The 14,899-nt window shown below is 46.6% G+C and overlaps 2 long non-coding RNA genes across 2 annotated transcripts in view; one reads left to right on the top strand and one right to left on the bottom strand.

The window, feature by feature from the left end:
- Window positions 1-1,904: 1,904 nt before the first annotated feature.
- On the bottom strand, window positions 1,905-8,132 carry LOC140418193 (uncharacterized). Its single transcript, XR_011944816.1, has 3 exons — window positions 8,046-8,132; window positions 4,809-4,924; window positions 1,905-3,109 (listed from the first exon to the last, which is right to left on the bottom strand). It is a non-coding gene; the product is annotated as an uncharacterized lncRNA (long non-coding RNA).
- A 3,675-nt stretch (window positions 8,133-11,807) lies between these two features.
- Window positions 11,808-14,899, top strand: part of LOC140418195 (uncharacterized) — a 41,787-nt gene continuing 38,695 nt past the window's right edge. The window contains exon 1 of the long non-coding RNA XR_011944817.1: window positions 11,808-11,993. This is a non-coding gene — a long non-coding RNA (uncharacterized lncRNA). The remainder of the gene's footprint in view (window positions 11,994-14,899) is intronic.

Raw genomic sequence — 14,899 nt, forward strand, 5'->3', positions numbered from 1 at the left:
ACTTGTGCATGGAGTCAGAAGAGATAGGAGAGGTGTTGAATGAATACTTTGCTTCAGTGTTCACCAAGGAGAGGGGCTATGTTTTTGAGGACGAGAGTGTGATACAGGCGGGTCGGATGGAGGAGGTAGATGTTCTAAGGGAAGATGTATTAGCAATTTTGAAAAACCTGAGGATCGACAAGTCCCCTGGGTCAGATGGGATATATCCTAGGATTCTTTGGGAGGCAAGGGATGAGATTGCAGAGCCTTTGGCTCTAATCTTTGGGTTCTCGCTGTCCATGGGGATAGTGCCAGAGGACTGGAGAGTGGCAAATGTTGTTCCTCTATTCAAAAAAGGGAATAGGAATGACCCTGGTAATTATAGGCCGGTTGGTCTTACTTCGTTGGTCGGTAAGTTAATGGAAAAAGTCCTGAGGGATAGGATTAATGACCATTTGGAAAGATGCAGCTTAATCTGGGATAGTCAATAAGGATTCGTGAAGGGTAAGTCTTGCCTCACAAATTTGATTGAATTATTTGAGGAGGTAACTAAGTGTGCAGATGAACGTAGAGCAGTTGATGTTGTATACATGGATTTCAGTAAGGCGTTTGATAAGGTTCCCCATGGTCGGCTCATGAAGAAAGTAAGGAGGTGTGGAATAGAGGGAAATTTGGCCAATTGGATAAGTAACTGGCTATCACATGGAAGACAGAGGATGGTGGTGGATGGAACATTTTCAGACTGGAGACCAGTTACCACCGGTGTACCACAGGGATCAGTGCTGGGTCCTCTGCTATTTGTGATTTTTATAAATGACTTGGAGCAGGGGGTTGAAGGGTGGGTCAGTAAATTTGCTGATGACACCAAGATTGGTGGAGTAGTGGATGAGGTTGAGGGCTGTTGTCGGCTGCAAAGAAACAATGATAGTATGCAGAGCTGGGCCGAAAAATGGCACATGGAGTTTAACCCTGATAAGTGCGAGGTGATTCATTTTGGTAGGACAAATTTGAATGCGGATTACAGGGTCAACGGCAGGGTTCTGAGGAATGTGGAGGAACAGAGAGATCTTGGGGTTCATGTCCACAGATCTCTGAAGGTTGCCACTCAAGTGGATAGAGCCGTGAAGAAGGGGGCTTGAGTTTAAGAGCCGTGGGGTTATGCTGCAACTGTACAGGACTCTGGTGAGACCACATTTGGAGTATTGTGTGCAGTTCTGGTCACCTCATTGTAGGAAGGATGTGGAAGCATTGGAAAGGGGGCAAAGGAGATTTACGAGGATGCTGCCTGGATTGGAGGGTAGGTCTTTTGAGGAAAGGTTGAGGGAGCTAGGGTTTTCTCATTGGAGCGAAGGAGGATGAGAGGCGACTTAATAGAAGTTTATAAGATGATGAGGGGGATAGAGTGGACGTTCAGAGACTATTTCCTCGGGTGGGTGTAGCTGTTACAAGGGGGCATAACTATAAGGTTCGTGGTGGGAGGTATAGGAGGGATGTCCGAGGTAGGTTCTTTAATCAGAGAGTGGTTAGGGTGTGGAATGGACTGCCTGTTGTGACAGTGGAGTCGGACACTTTAGGAACTTTCAAGCGGTTATTGGATAGGCACATGGAGCACACCAGAATGGCAGGGAGTGGGATAGCTTGATCTTGGTTTCGGACAAAGCTCGGCACAACATTGAGGGCCAAAGGGCCTGTTCTGTGCTGTACTGTTCTATAATTCGGTATACATTGTAAAACACAGAAATTCCCCTCCAATAGGAGGGAAGCAGCAGAGGCAGCTGATCGGATTCACTCAATCTCAGTCACAAAGAAGTTCCATGAGCTCCTCACAGGTGGAGATGAGGATGGAAGAGACAGGGGAGAGCTGGAGGACTTCAAAAGGAACTAATTTGTGTCAGAGATATTAAAAAGTTTCAACACACTGTGCATTTCACACAGACTTAATTTATTTTGATTTTTAGCCAGAATATTAGCCCCTGTAAATGGGCTGGAGTTTGTTATCAGCAGAAAAGACCCAAATGAACATGGTTCAGTCCTGAATGTGAGTTAACAGCAAAACCCATTCACTGTGGTTACTTATGGCCTATTTGGTGACTCAGCAGGTGGGATGACTGAGTGAATCCCTTCCCACACTGGGAGCAGGTGAATGGCCTCGCCCCAGTGTGAACTCGCTGGTGCTTCTGCAGGTTGGATGACAGAGTGAATCCCTTCCCGCACTCGGAGCAGGTGAATGGCCTCGCCCCAGTGTGAACTCGCTGGTGCTTCTGCAGGTCAGATGACTGAGTGAATCCCTTCCCACACTTGGAGCAGGTGTATGGCCTCTCCCCAGTGTGAATTCGCTGATGTACAGTGAGGTTAGATGAGTGCCTGAAACCAGTCCCACAGTGAGAGCACCTGAACGGACTCTCGTCAGTGTGAACACGTTGATGGCGCATCAGATCCCCAGAACCTTTATAGCACTTCCCGCAGTCTGGACATTGAAATGGTCTCTCATCAGTGTGAACTCGCTGGTGTCTCAGCAGGTTGGACAAATTACTAAATCCTTTCCCACACTCTGAGCAGGTGAATGGTCTCTCCCTAGAGTGAACTCGCTGGTGTGTGGACAGACTGGATGACTGAGTGAATCCCTTCCCACACTAGGAGCAGGTGAATGGTCTCTCCCCAGTGTGAATTAGCTGGTGTGTCTCCAGGGCCGATGAGTCAGTGAATCCCTTCTCACACTTGCAGCAGGTGAATGGTCTCTCCCCAGTGTGAATTCGCTGGTGTCTCAGCAGGTGGGATAACTTAGTGAATCCCTTCCCACACTTGGAACAGGTGAATGGTCTCTCTCCAGTGTGGCTGCGTCGATGAGTTTCCAGCTTGGATGGGGAAGTGAATCTTTTCCCACAGTCCGCACATTTCCAGGATTTGTTCTCAGTGTGACTGCATTGGTGTTTCATGAAGCCTGATGATTGACTGAATCCTCGTCCACACACACAACACATGTATGGTTTCTCCCCACTGTGAATGATGCCTTTTCCTTCCATGTTCAAAATCCGATGATATTCAGCAATGATAAATTGAGGACTCTGTCAGATCCTGATGTGATGTTTGGTTTGAGTTTCCGGACTTTGAAGTCTCCCCTTCGCACACCCTGTGAAACGGATTGAAAACAGAAAATAGGGAGTGAGAGAGAACCCACAAAAACACAAAGTCAGGTTGTGAAATTCAGCTGAATGAATCTGTTCATTTGTGGGGCCGGCACTGGGAAAAAGTGACCATGAAAACTACTGCATTGTCATAAAAACCCAACTGGCCTCTTTGGGAGGAGAGAAAGAGGTGAAGAGGGATATCAAGAGAGTAGTTGGCAAAGCAAATTCGATCTTGAGCTTCATCAACAGTAATATTGTTACCAAAACTATGTTTCTGGTGGCACAGTGATTAGCACTGCTGCCTCACAGCACCAAGGACCCGGGTTCAATTCCAGCCTTGGTGACTGTGTGGAGTTTGTACTTTCTCCCCGTGTCTGTGTGGGCTTCCACCCGGTGCTCAGGTTTCCTCCAAAAGTCCAAAGGGAAAGTTAGGTGGATTAGCCTTGATAAATTGCCCCTTCGTGTCCAGGGTTGTGCAGGTTAGGTGGGGCTATGGGGTTACAGGGACAGGGCAGGGGTGTGGGCCGAGGCAGGATGACCCTTCAGAGAATCAGTGGAGACTCGAATGGCCCCCTTCTGCACTGATGGAATTCTATGGTTCTAATTCTATTCTATGAATCTTTATAAAGCTCTGGTCACCACTCTTCAGGAAGAATATGAAGGTTCTTGGAGAAGGTGCAGAGGAGATTTACCAGAATGGTTCCAGCAAAGGAGGTTGAGGGGAGATTTGATTCAGGGACACAAGATTATGCCAGATTTCCATCGGGTGGGCAAAGAAACTGTTTTCATTCACCGATCGTACAAGCAGCCGGGACACAGATTAAAAGTTTTGGGTAAAACCTGGATTGAACGATATAAGATCCTGAGGGGTTTTGACAGGGTGGATGTGGAGAGAATGTTTCCTCTTGTGGGAGAATCAAGAACGAGGGTGTCACTGTTGCAAAGTGAGGGGTCACCCATTTCAGATGGAGATGAGGATTTTTCATTCTCGAGGGTTGTAAGACTTTGGAACTCACGTCCTTAAAAGGCAGCGGAAGCAGAGTCCTTGAATATTTTTAAGGCAGAGCTGGATAGATTCTTGATGAGCAAGGGGGGTGAAAGGTCATCAGGGGTAGGCAGGAATGTGGAGTTGAGATTAGAATGAGATCAGCCGCAATCTTATTGAATGCTGATCAGGCTCGAGGGGCCGAGTGGCCTGATCCTAGTTTGTATGTAAAAGGTACAGGAGATATGAGGTGATATGAGATTTATGTTTTTACACAGCGAACGGCAATGACCTGCCTATGAGGGAGTTTGAAAATAGACACAATGAATGATTTGATTTCAACAGGAAATTGGATAGACATCTGAGGGGAAATAACCTGCGAGGATACAGGGAGAGAGCAGGAGAATGGCACTGACTGGATTGCTCCAGAGAGCTAGCATGGACTCAATGGGCCGATTGCCCTTCTTTGTGGCATCATGTCTCTGACTCTTGTGTAATCTAGTTTTGTAATTTAACCCCGGGGTATTCAGATATCACTCAGGTAAATCTGTGCTACACTCCCTCCAAGGCCATTCTATCCTTCCTCAGGTTTGTTGTCCAGAACTGAACACAGTTCTCCACGTTTGGTCTAACCAGGGTTTGTGAATCTCGGGGCTTTTCCAGTCACACTGAGACCTTAACTCTTCCCTCACAGACAGAACAGACAAACCTTTTACCTTCCACACCCAGATGCTGCTGAAATTCAGGTTCTGGTGAATCGAGTGATTCTGTCAGATCGCGATGTGACATTTGGTTTGCGTTTCCAGTCTGTTCAACCTCCACTTCCATTATCCTGTCAATTTACAGAAACCTCACTGTCAGTTTAGGATAAAAATTTACAACATTCTCTCCTCATCAACTTGATTGAATGTATTCCTGGAGGTTTGATCACATGACCTGCCCCCATCCTCCAGCTATTAATCGGTCAACACATCCATCCTTGTGACACACTGCCTTCCTCGGCCAAATGGGAAGCAAAAGGATTCATTACCTTACAGGACAGTTACTGTCCTAATGATTTTCCAGACACCCAGGGATGAATCTCACCAACGCACGGAGCGGAGTTGGTGTGAACTCGGGGAGAGGAGCTTTGGAACAGTAAACATAAATAACTTACCTCAGGGATTCACGGCCTAGCCGGCAGAGAGCGGAGTTGGGGCGAATCCAGGGAGGAGGAGCTTCAGAACAGGAAATATAAATAACTTACCTCAGGGATTCACGGCCTAGCCGGCAGGGAGCGGAGTTGGTACGAATCCGGGGAGGAGCAGCTTCGAAACAGTCAGTATAAATAACCTCGGGGATTAATGGCCTAGTCGGCAGGGAGCAGAGTTGATGTGAATCCGGGGAGGATTAGCTTCGGAACAGTAAATATAAATAACTTACCTCAGGGATTCATGGCCTAGTCGGCAGGGAGCGGAGTTGGTGCGAATCAGAAAGGTGGAGCTTCGGAATAGTAACTATAATTTTTTTTTTTCAAATTTAGAGTACCCAATTCATTTTTCCAATTAAATGGCAATTTAGCGTGGCCAATCCTGCACATCCTTTTGGGTTGTGGGGGCAAAACCCACACAAACACGGGGAGAATGTGCAAACTTCACATGGACAGTGAGCCAGAGCCGGGATCGAATCTGGGACCTCAGCACCGTGAGGCAGCAGTGCTACTCACTGCGCCACCCTGCTGCCATCAGTAAGTATAAAAAACTTACCTGTTGGGTATCTGGACTGGGGGCAAAAACTGAAACGTGACATCAGAGTAATTAACTAAGTCGGGTTGTAGCTAGATTAGTAACTAGGAGATAAGTAACCAGGAGATTTGTAACTAAGAGATTGCTGAATGTTATCTATATCAATGACTTGGATGAGAAAGTACAAGGCTTGATCAGTAAGTTTGCAGATGACACTAAAATAGGTGATATTGTAGACAGTGAGGAAGGTTATTAAAAATTGCAGCTGGATCTTGATCTGCTGGGGAAGTGGGCCGAGAAATGGCAAATGGAGTTCAATACAGTAAGTTTGAGGAGTTGCATTTCGGAAAGTCAAATCAAGGTAGGACTTTCACATTGAATGGTAGGGCCTGAGGGAATACCATGGAACAGAGGGACCTTGGAGTTCAGATGCACGGTTCTCTAAAGGTGGAGTCACAGGTGTATAGGGCAGTGAAGAAGGCTTTTGGCCTTCATCAGTCAGGGCATTGAGTATAGAAGTTGGGAAGTTATGTTGCAGTTGTACAGGATGTTGGTGAGGTCGCACCTGGAGTATTGTGTTCAGTTTTGGTTGCTTTGCTACAGGAAAGATGTTATTAAATTGGAGAGAGTGCAGAAGAGATTTACAAGGATATTGCCAGGACTCAAGGGACTGAGTTATAGGGAGAGATTGGACAGGCCAGGACCTGTTTCTTTGGAGCGTAGGAGACTGAGGGGTGATCTTATCGAGATGTATAAGATCATGAGAGGCATGGATAGGGTGAATGCTCTGTCTTTTTCTCAGGGTTGGGGAATTGAGAACTAAAGGACTTTGGTTTAAGTTAAGAGGGGAAAGAATTAATGGGAACCTAAGGAGCAACGGTTTTACACAGAGGGTGGTACGTATGTGGAATGAGCTGCCGGAGGAAGTGGTTGAGGCAGGGGCATTGGCAACATTGAAAAGGCATTTGGACAGATACATGGATAGGAAAGGTTCAGAGGGATATTGGGTTAGCTTAGATGGACCTTTTGGTTAGCATGGACCAGTTTGGGCCGAAGGGCCTGTTTGCGTGCTGTAGATTCTATCCATGAACCCCAAGTCTCTTTGGGCACCCACTGTATTTAACCCCTTTCCATTTAAAAAGTACTCAGCTCTAACCTTTTTTGGTTCAAAACAGATAACCTCACACTTGTTTACATTGCCACAATCTTGGCCATTCACCTTGTCTGTCAATATCTGTCAATCGGGGCTGGTTTAGCACAGTGGGCTAAATAGCTGGCTTGTAATGCAGAACAATGCCAGCAGCGCAGGTTCAATTCCTGCAGCGGCCTCCCCGAACAGCCGCCGGAATGTGGTGACTAGGGGCTTTTCACAGTAACTTCATTGAAGCCGACTTGTGACAATAAGCAATTATTATTATCATTATCTTCTTACAGTTTTATGTTGTCATCAATGCTGTCTACGATGCCACCAAACTTTGTATTATCAGCAAAAGTGCAGAAGAGGCACTTTGATCCATCGAGTTTGCATCAACACATCAAAATCTGACCCACCTACCTAATCCCATTTGCCAGCACTTGGCCCATAGCCCTGAATGTTATGACCTGCCAGTCTTCATCCAGGTACTTTTAAGAGGATGTGAGGATTCCAGCAGTTTCCCAACAACAGGCATTAAACTAACTATTTTCCTACTTTCTGCCTTTTTGAACAGGAGGGGTGCCATTAGTCTTTTCCTCTAATGCAGTGACATGGTCACTGGGTCAGTGTCCCCCCCCCCCCCCCCCGGTCTCTGTGAGGTTGTTTGTGGAGAGAAGCCGGAAGCGGTGGACAGTGAGAGTGCAGAATGTTCATTGTTCGGCTCTGGGGCCACTCTGTTGTTTGTAAACCCCGTCCGTCCGTTCCCCTCCCCGACACTGACCTCTCACCTGACACATCACAACGCGCGGAGTGATTGACGGCAGCACCGAACCAATAGGCGAAGAGTGGACAGATCCGGAGGACCGGTCGGGAGCGACTGGTCCTCCAACCAATCAGCGCGAATGATGAGGCGGGACTGGGCTGAGTGAAGCATGCGCAATGTGATTAATGGCGAGGCAGCAAAAGGTTCTATCTCGGATCCACAATCCGTGAAGGTGGGAATGGCGGGACGGAGAGAGAGATGAATCAGGAGGGTCGTTAGGCACGCTTCGTGTACATGTTATATAGACCAAAAATCCGGAAAAATAACCTACCGGTACCTGGGGATCTGAGCGCGAGCTGCAGCTTTGTTACAGACAAGATTAAGCTAACGCCATCTTTATTTGGCTCTGGCAGACGTGCGCATGCGCTGTCTCAATATTGGGTTCGTGGCAGCAGTGGGTATGCGCCCTTGGCATCCTTTGGATCACTAGCAGTAGTGCGCATGCGCCCTCGGCATCCTTCTTTGGCGCACTAGCAGTAGTCCGCATGCGCCCTCGGCATCCTTCTTTGGATCACCAGCAGCAGTGCGCATGCGGACCCACCATCTTTATTGGGCAGCAGAGGCAGGCTCAGTGGCCATCATTGTTGGGGGCAACATTTTTGAAACGTTTCTTCATGACAGAATGTCCAGCAAACTGCTTCACTCTGAGTTACAAATTCCTATTTATGGGGCAGAATATTTGTCCAGGGCAGTGACAATAATTCGAATTTATATTGTGACTTGAACGAAATAAAACTTTGAAGACTTTCAGAGAAACGTTACAAAATAACAATTGACACTGAGCCACATGAGGAGATATTAGATTTTAAGGAGAATCTTAACGGAGGAAAGTGAGTCGGAGAGTTTTAAGGAGGAAATTGAGGCCTTGGGAACACAGTAATGGTGGAGAGATTAAAATCAGGAATGCTCAAGTGGCTCGAATTAAATGAGTGCAGAGATCTCAAAGAGGTGTGTGTGGAGGAGATTACAGTGATCAGGATGGTCACTACCATGGAGTAAACAATGAAAAATTTAAACTTTTTGTGCCTTTTAAAAGGAAGCGTTTGTAGATCAGTGGGCACAGGGACTGGTGTGAGTAAGCACATGGGTAGCAGAGCTTTGGATGGGATGGAGGGGGTTGTTTAATGTTGGAGCCCGGCTGCGAGTGCGTTGGAATAATTTGGTTGAGAGGTAACAGAAGAATGGATGATGGTTTCTGCAGCAGATGAACAGAGACTAAGGTGGAGTCGAGCTGTGTTCCTGAGGTGGAAATCGGCAATCTTGGTGACAGTGTGGATCTGTGGTCAAGAACTCATCTCAGGGTGAAATATTTCACCAGGGTTGTGAACAGTCAGCTTCAGCCTCAGACATTTGACAGGGATGGAATTGGTGACAAGGGAGTGAAGTTTGTAGAGGGGACAGGAAGGGAATGGATTCAGTATTCTCAATATTTAAATGGAGGAAAGTTCTGCTCATCCAGCACTGGATGTTGGACAAGATCGGACAGTGTGTGTCTTGGAAAGGAACTTGCAGGTGGTGATGTTCACATACATCTGCTGTCCTGCTCCATCCAGGTGGTGGAGGTTAAGGGTTCAGGAGATTTTGTCAAATTGTGATTCAGTTGTTGGTCCATTGCTTCCCGTTACCCTCACTCCGTTCTCACTCTCCCTTCCATCAACCTTTTTGATTCTCTCTCTCTCTCCCACTAACTCTCTTTCTCTCTCACACTGTTTCTCACATAAAATTCTCTAGCCCAGAGGGTTGTGGATGATAAAAACAATAATCATTATTGTAGGCTTACATTAACACTGCAATGAAGTTACTGTGACCATAATTGAATATATTGAAGGCTGAGATGGTGAGATTTTTGGTCTCTCAGCAAGTTAATGGACGCAGAGAGCTAATGGGAAAGAGGAATTGAAGACTGAGATCAACCACAATCGTGTTCAATGGCAGAGCAGGTTCGACGGGCCGAATGTTCTACTTCTGCTCCTATTTCTTGTGTTCTTGCAGAGGCCCAAGTTTTGTGTAGTCTCAGGCCGGGTGGCAGGTTCCCTTCCCTGAAGGGCATTAACAAACTGGTTCACTTTTCACGAAAGGTTCAACAGTTTCCGTGGTCACTTTTTCCTAGTGCCGGCCCCACAAGTTACCAGATTCATTTAGCTCAATTTCACAACCTGCCTTTGTGTTTTTGTGGGATCTTTCTCACTCCCTTTTTACTGTTTTAAATCAATTTCATAGGGTATTAGCAGGGAAGGATGTGCAATTGGAAAAACTGCAACCAAGCACCACATCAAAATCTGACAGTCGTGTAACTGATCACAATCTGAATATCATCAGATTTTGAACATGGAAGGAAAAAGCACAGTTCACAGTGGAGAGAAACCGTACACGTGTTTTGTGTGTGGACGAAGCTTCAGCCGATCATCTGGTCTGTCACTACACAAACGCAGTCACAGCAGGGAGAAACCATGGAAATGTGGGAACTGCGGCAAAGCGTTCATTTACCCATCTGACCTGGCAACCCATCAACGCATTCATATTGGGGAGAAGCCTTTCACCTGCCCCGAGTGTGGGCGTGGATTCACTCAGTCATACAGCCTGTTGATGCACCAGCGAGTTCACACTGGGGAAAGGCCTTTTACCTGCCCGAGTGTGGGAAGGGATTCACTCATTCATCCCAACTGCTGACACACCAGCAGATTCACAATGAGAGACCTTTTAAATGCAAGAAGTTCTCGGGATCAGGTGTCCCATCAAAGAGTTCACACTGACGCGAGACCGTTTAAATGCTGCCACGAGGTGACATCATCCAAAAGTGTTAGTTTTCACATGTACACTGACAACACCCAGCTCTACCTCACCCCCATCCCTCTCCATTCCTCCACTTGTTACTAAATGATCAAACTGCTTATCCCACATCCGGTACTGGATGAGCAGAAATTTCCTCCAATTAAAGATTTGGAAGACCAAAGCCATTGTCTTCAGTCACCATTAGAAATTCCGTTCCCTAACTCCCGAGTCCATCCCTCTCCCTGGGAACTGTCTGAGGCTGAACCACACTCTGCACAATCTCCGTGTCAGATCTGACCCCAAGATGAGTTTCTGACCCCAAATCCACACCACCACTAATACCAGATATTTCAGTCTCCATAATGTCACCTGTCTCCAACCCCACCCCAACTGCTGCTGAAACCTCATCCATGCCCCTGTTACCTTTAGACTTGGTGATTCGAATACATTCCTGTCCAGCCTCTCATATTCACCCCACATGGAAACGTGAGCTTATCCAAAACTCTGCTGGCCGTGTATTTTCTCACACCAAGTCCTGTTCACCATCACCGCTGTGCTCACTGACCTACATTGGGTCTGATTAAGCAAAGCCTCCATTATAAAATTTGCATTTGTGTTGTCAAATCCCTCCATGGCCATGAACACCGTCAGCCTTTAACCATAGAAGCAATAGAGCCCTGTTCAATGTGGGGAGAAACAGTTCACGTGGTCTGAATGTAGATGATGTTTTAGCCGATGATCTGACCTTTCGAACGATATGAAGTCACGCTGGGGAGAAATCTTGGAAATCTGGGGATTGTGGAATAGATTTAATCAGACCTGGAGATTCACCGACCTGTTCACACTGAGGAGTGACCGTTAATGTTCTCCGTGTGTGGGAAGGGATTCACTCAGCTAACCAGCCTCACTTATTCATGGTCAATCTGTGCTGGACTGTTACCAAGTGCAATGTATCTTTCCTGAGGTTTGGTGGCCAGTACGGAACACAGTTCATGCAGCAAGTGAGGATAAGACAGCAGGAATTTCTCTAATCTGTGGTTTACAAGGACACATTCTCTGGTTCCCAGCAGTTACGTTTCTTCAGTAATTTCCTCATTTTCCCTAAACTACCCTGCCTGTTGATTCTATTATTTCTGATCATTCCATTACTGTAGCTATAAACATCACACATTAGAATTCAATCTGTTCCACTATTCACTCTGGTTTACGTTTACGTTGAGGTTAATAACAGACAAACTCTGTCCTCTCCCCAATCCGATTAGAGTTTCCAATGAGTCGATTCTGTGGAATGGAATGTCTTATCAGCGTTTCCACGGTGACCTGTCTGCAGTGAAGGAATGTCTTATCAGCGTTCCCAAGGTGACCTGTCTGCAGTGAAGGAATGTCTTATCAGCGTTTCTACAGTGACCTATCTGCAGTGAAGGAATGTTTTATCAGTGTTTCCACGGTGAGCTGTCTGCAGTGAGGGGAGGGGGGGAGGGGGGGGGGCGGTGCGGGGGGGAGAAACAGTGGAGGAACCGGTGATGGTTTCTCTGATCTCTGAATGAAATGTTATTTTTAAAGCGAAGGGTGTCTACTGGAAAATCTGAGTACCAAGTGCCAGCTTGAACCATTCTCCAATCCGTTGCAGCACAGCTCCCTCTACATTGCCCCATGAAACACTCCCAAGGCTGATACAAAATGGTGTTAGATACAGAGTAAATCTCCCTCGATGCTGTCCCCATCAAACACTCCCATAATAGGTATCATAGAATTTACAGTGCAGAAGGAGGCCATTCGGCCCATCGAGTCTGCACCGGCTCTTGGAAAGAGCACCCTACCCAAGGTCAACACCTCCACCCTATCCCCATAACCCAGTAACCCCACCCAACACAAGGGCAATTTTGGACACTAAGGGCAATTTATCATGGCCAATCCACCTAACCTGCACATCTTTGGACTGTGGGAGGAAACCGGAGCACCCAGAGGAAACCCACGCACACATGGGGAGGATGTGCAGACTCCGCACAGACTGTCCCAAGCCGGAATCAAACCTGGGACCCTGGAACTTTGAAGCAATTGTGCTATCCACAATGCTACCGTGCTGCCCAAGTATAGCACAAGGTCAGATACAACGTATATTCTCCTCTGCACTGTCGCCAGGTGCAGCACGGGGTTAGATTCTAACCCCAGGCCAGGTGCAGCACGGGGTTAGATTCAGAAGAAATCTCCTTATACACTGACCCCATCAAACACTTCCAGGACAGGTACAGTACAGGGTTAGATACAGAGTAAAGCTGCCTCTCCAATCAACCACTCCCAGGACAGGTACAACACAGGGTTAGATACAGAGTAAAGCTCCAGTTCCTCTCGATCATCAAACACTGCCAGGTGCAGATACACAGGCAGGTTATCAAACCATCCCTGGATGCAAAGGCTAGGAGAGACAGTATGGAAGGTATGGCAAGCTGGGACTGTTAAAATTTGGTTTTGGGATTGCAGATTACCCACAAAGTGGAGTGGGGGAATGGGGTTAGATCAAGCTTAAAGCGCATCCAGATAGATAAATCCCCGGAAACTGATGAAATGTATCCCAGGACGTGTGGGAGGTTAGGGGTGAAATTGCGGGTCCCCTAGCAGAGATATTTGAATTGTCGACAGCCACAGGTGAGGTGCCTGAAGATTGGAGGGTAACAAATGTTGTGCCTTTGTTTAACAAAGGCCAGAGGGAAAAGTCTGAGAACTACAGACCGGTGAGCCTAGCATCCGTGGTGAGTAAGTTGTGAGAAGGTATTCTGAGAGACAGGATCTACTGGCATTTAGAGAGGCAAGGACTGATCAGGGATAGTTAACATGGCTTTCTGAGTGGAAAATGATGTCTCACAAATTTGTTTGAGTTTTTTTAAAGGGGGAACCAACAAGGTAGATGAGGGCAGTGCAGTCGACGATGTTGACATGGACTTTAGCAAAGCCTTTGTCAAGGTACTGCATGGTAGGTTGTTCCACAAGGTTAAATCTCACGGGATCCAGGGTGAGGTAGCCAATTGGCTACAAAATTGGCTTGGCGACAGAAGACAAAGGGTGGTTGTAGAGGACTTTTTTTCAAACTGGAGGCCTGTGACCAGCGGTGTGCCTCAGGGATCAGTGCTGGGTCCACTGTTATTTGTTATTTATATTAATGATTTGGATGAGAATGTAGGAGGCATGGTTAGTAAGTTTGCAAATGGTACCAAGGTTGGTGGCAGAATGACCAGAGAAGGTTATCTAGGATTGCAACGGAACTTGATCAATTGGGCCAATGAACGGCAGATGGGAGTTTAATTTAGATAAATGTGAGGTGAGACATTTTGGTTGATCGATCGAATCGGGGCAGGACCTACTCAGTGAATGGGAGGGAGTTGGGGAGAGTTATAGAACAAAGAGATCTAGGAGTACAGGTTCATAGCTCCTTGAAAGTGGAGTCACAGGTGGACAGGGTGGTGAAGAAGGCATTCGGCATATTTGGTTTCATTGGGCAGAACATTGAATACAGGAGTTGGGACGTCTTGCTGAAGTTGTACAAGACATTAGTAAGGCGACACTTGGAGCACTGTGTACAGTTCTGGTCCTATTATAGAAAGGATATAATTCAACTAGAATGAGTGCAGAAAAGATTTACTCGGATGCAACCAGGACTTATTGCCCTGGAGAGTAGGCGTGATCTTATAGAGGTCTGTAAAATAATGAGGGGCATAAGTGAGGTAGATAGTCAACATCTTTTCCCAAATGTAAGGGAGTATAAAACTAGAGGGCATAGGTTTAAGGTAAGAGGGGAGAGATATAAAAGGGGCCAGAGGGGAAATGTTTTTCACACAGAGGGTGGCGAGTATCTGGAATGAGCTGCCAGAGGCAGTAGTAGAGGCGGGAATGCTGGGTATAGAGGGATATGGGCCAAATCAGGCAATTGGGACTAACTCAGTGGTAAACACTGGGCGGCATGGACAAGTTGGGCCGAAGGGCCTGTTTTCATGCTGTAAACCTCTTTTGACTCTATACAACTGCAGCAAAACATCCCTACATTTATATTAGATTTCCTTTGCAATAACAATAATATTCCATTGACCTTCCTAATCACTGGCTGTACCTGCAGACTAACTTGGGATCAGGCACTCCCGATCCCTCTGTAACTCAGAGTTCTGCAATCTCTCTCCATTTAAATAATATTGTTTTATTTAATACTTCCTGACAAAGTGGACAATCGACATTTTCTTAAGTTATGCTCCAGCTTTATCAGTTTTTTGCCCACTCATTTAACCAATTTGTAGTACTTTGCAGAGTCCTTAAATCCACTTCACAAATTACTTTCCTACCAGTCTTTGAGGCATCAGAAAATTT

This window comes from Scyliorhinus torazame, chromosome 5 (genome assembly GCF_047496885.1).
Source record: "Scyliorhinus torazame isolate Kashiwa2021f chromosome 5, sScyTor2.1, whole genome shotgun sequence".
NCBI lineage: Eukaryota > Metazoa > Chordata > Chondrichthyes > Carcharhiniformes > Scyliorhinidae > Scyliorhinus > Scyliorhinus torazame.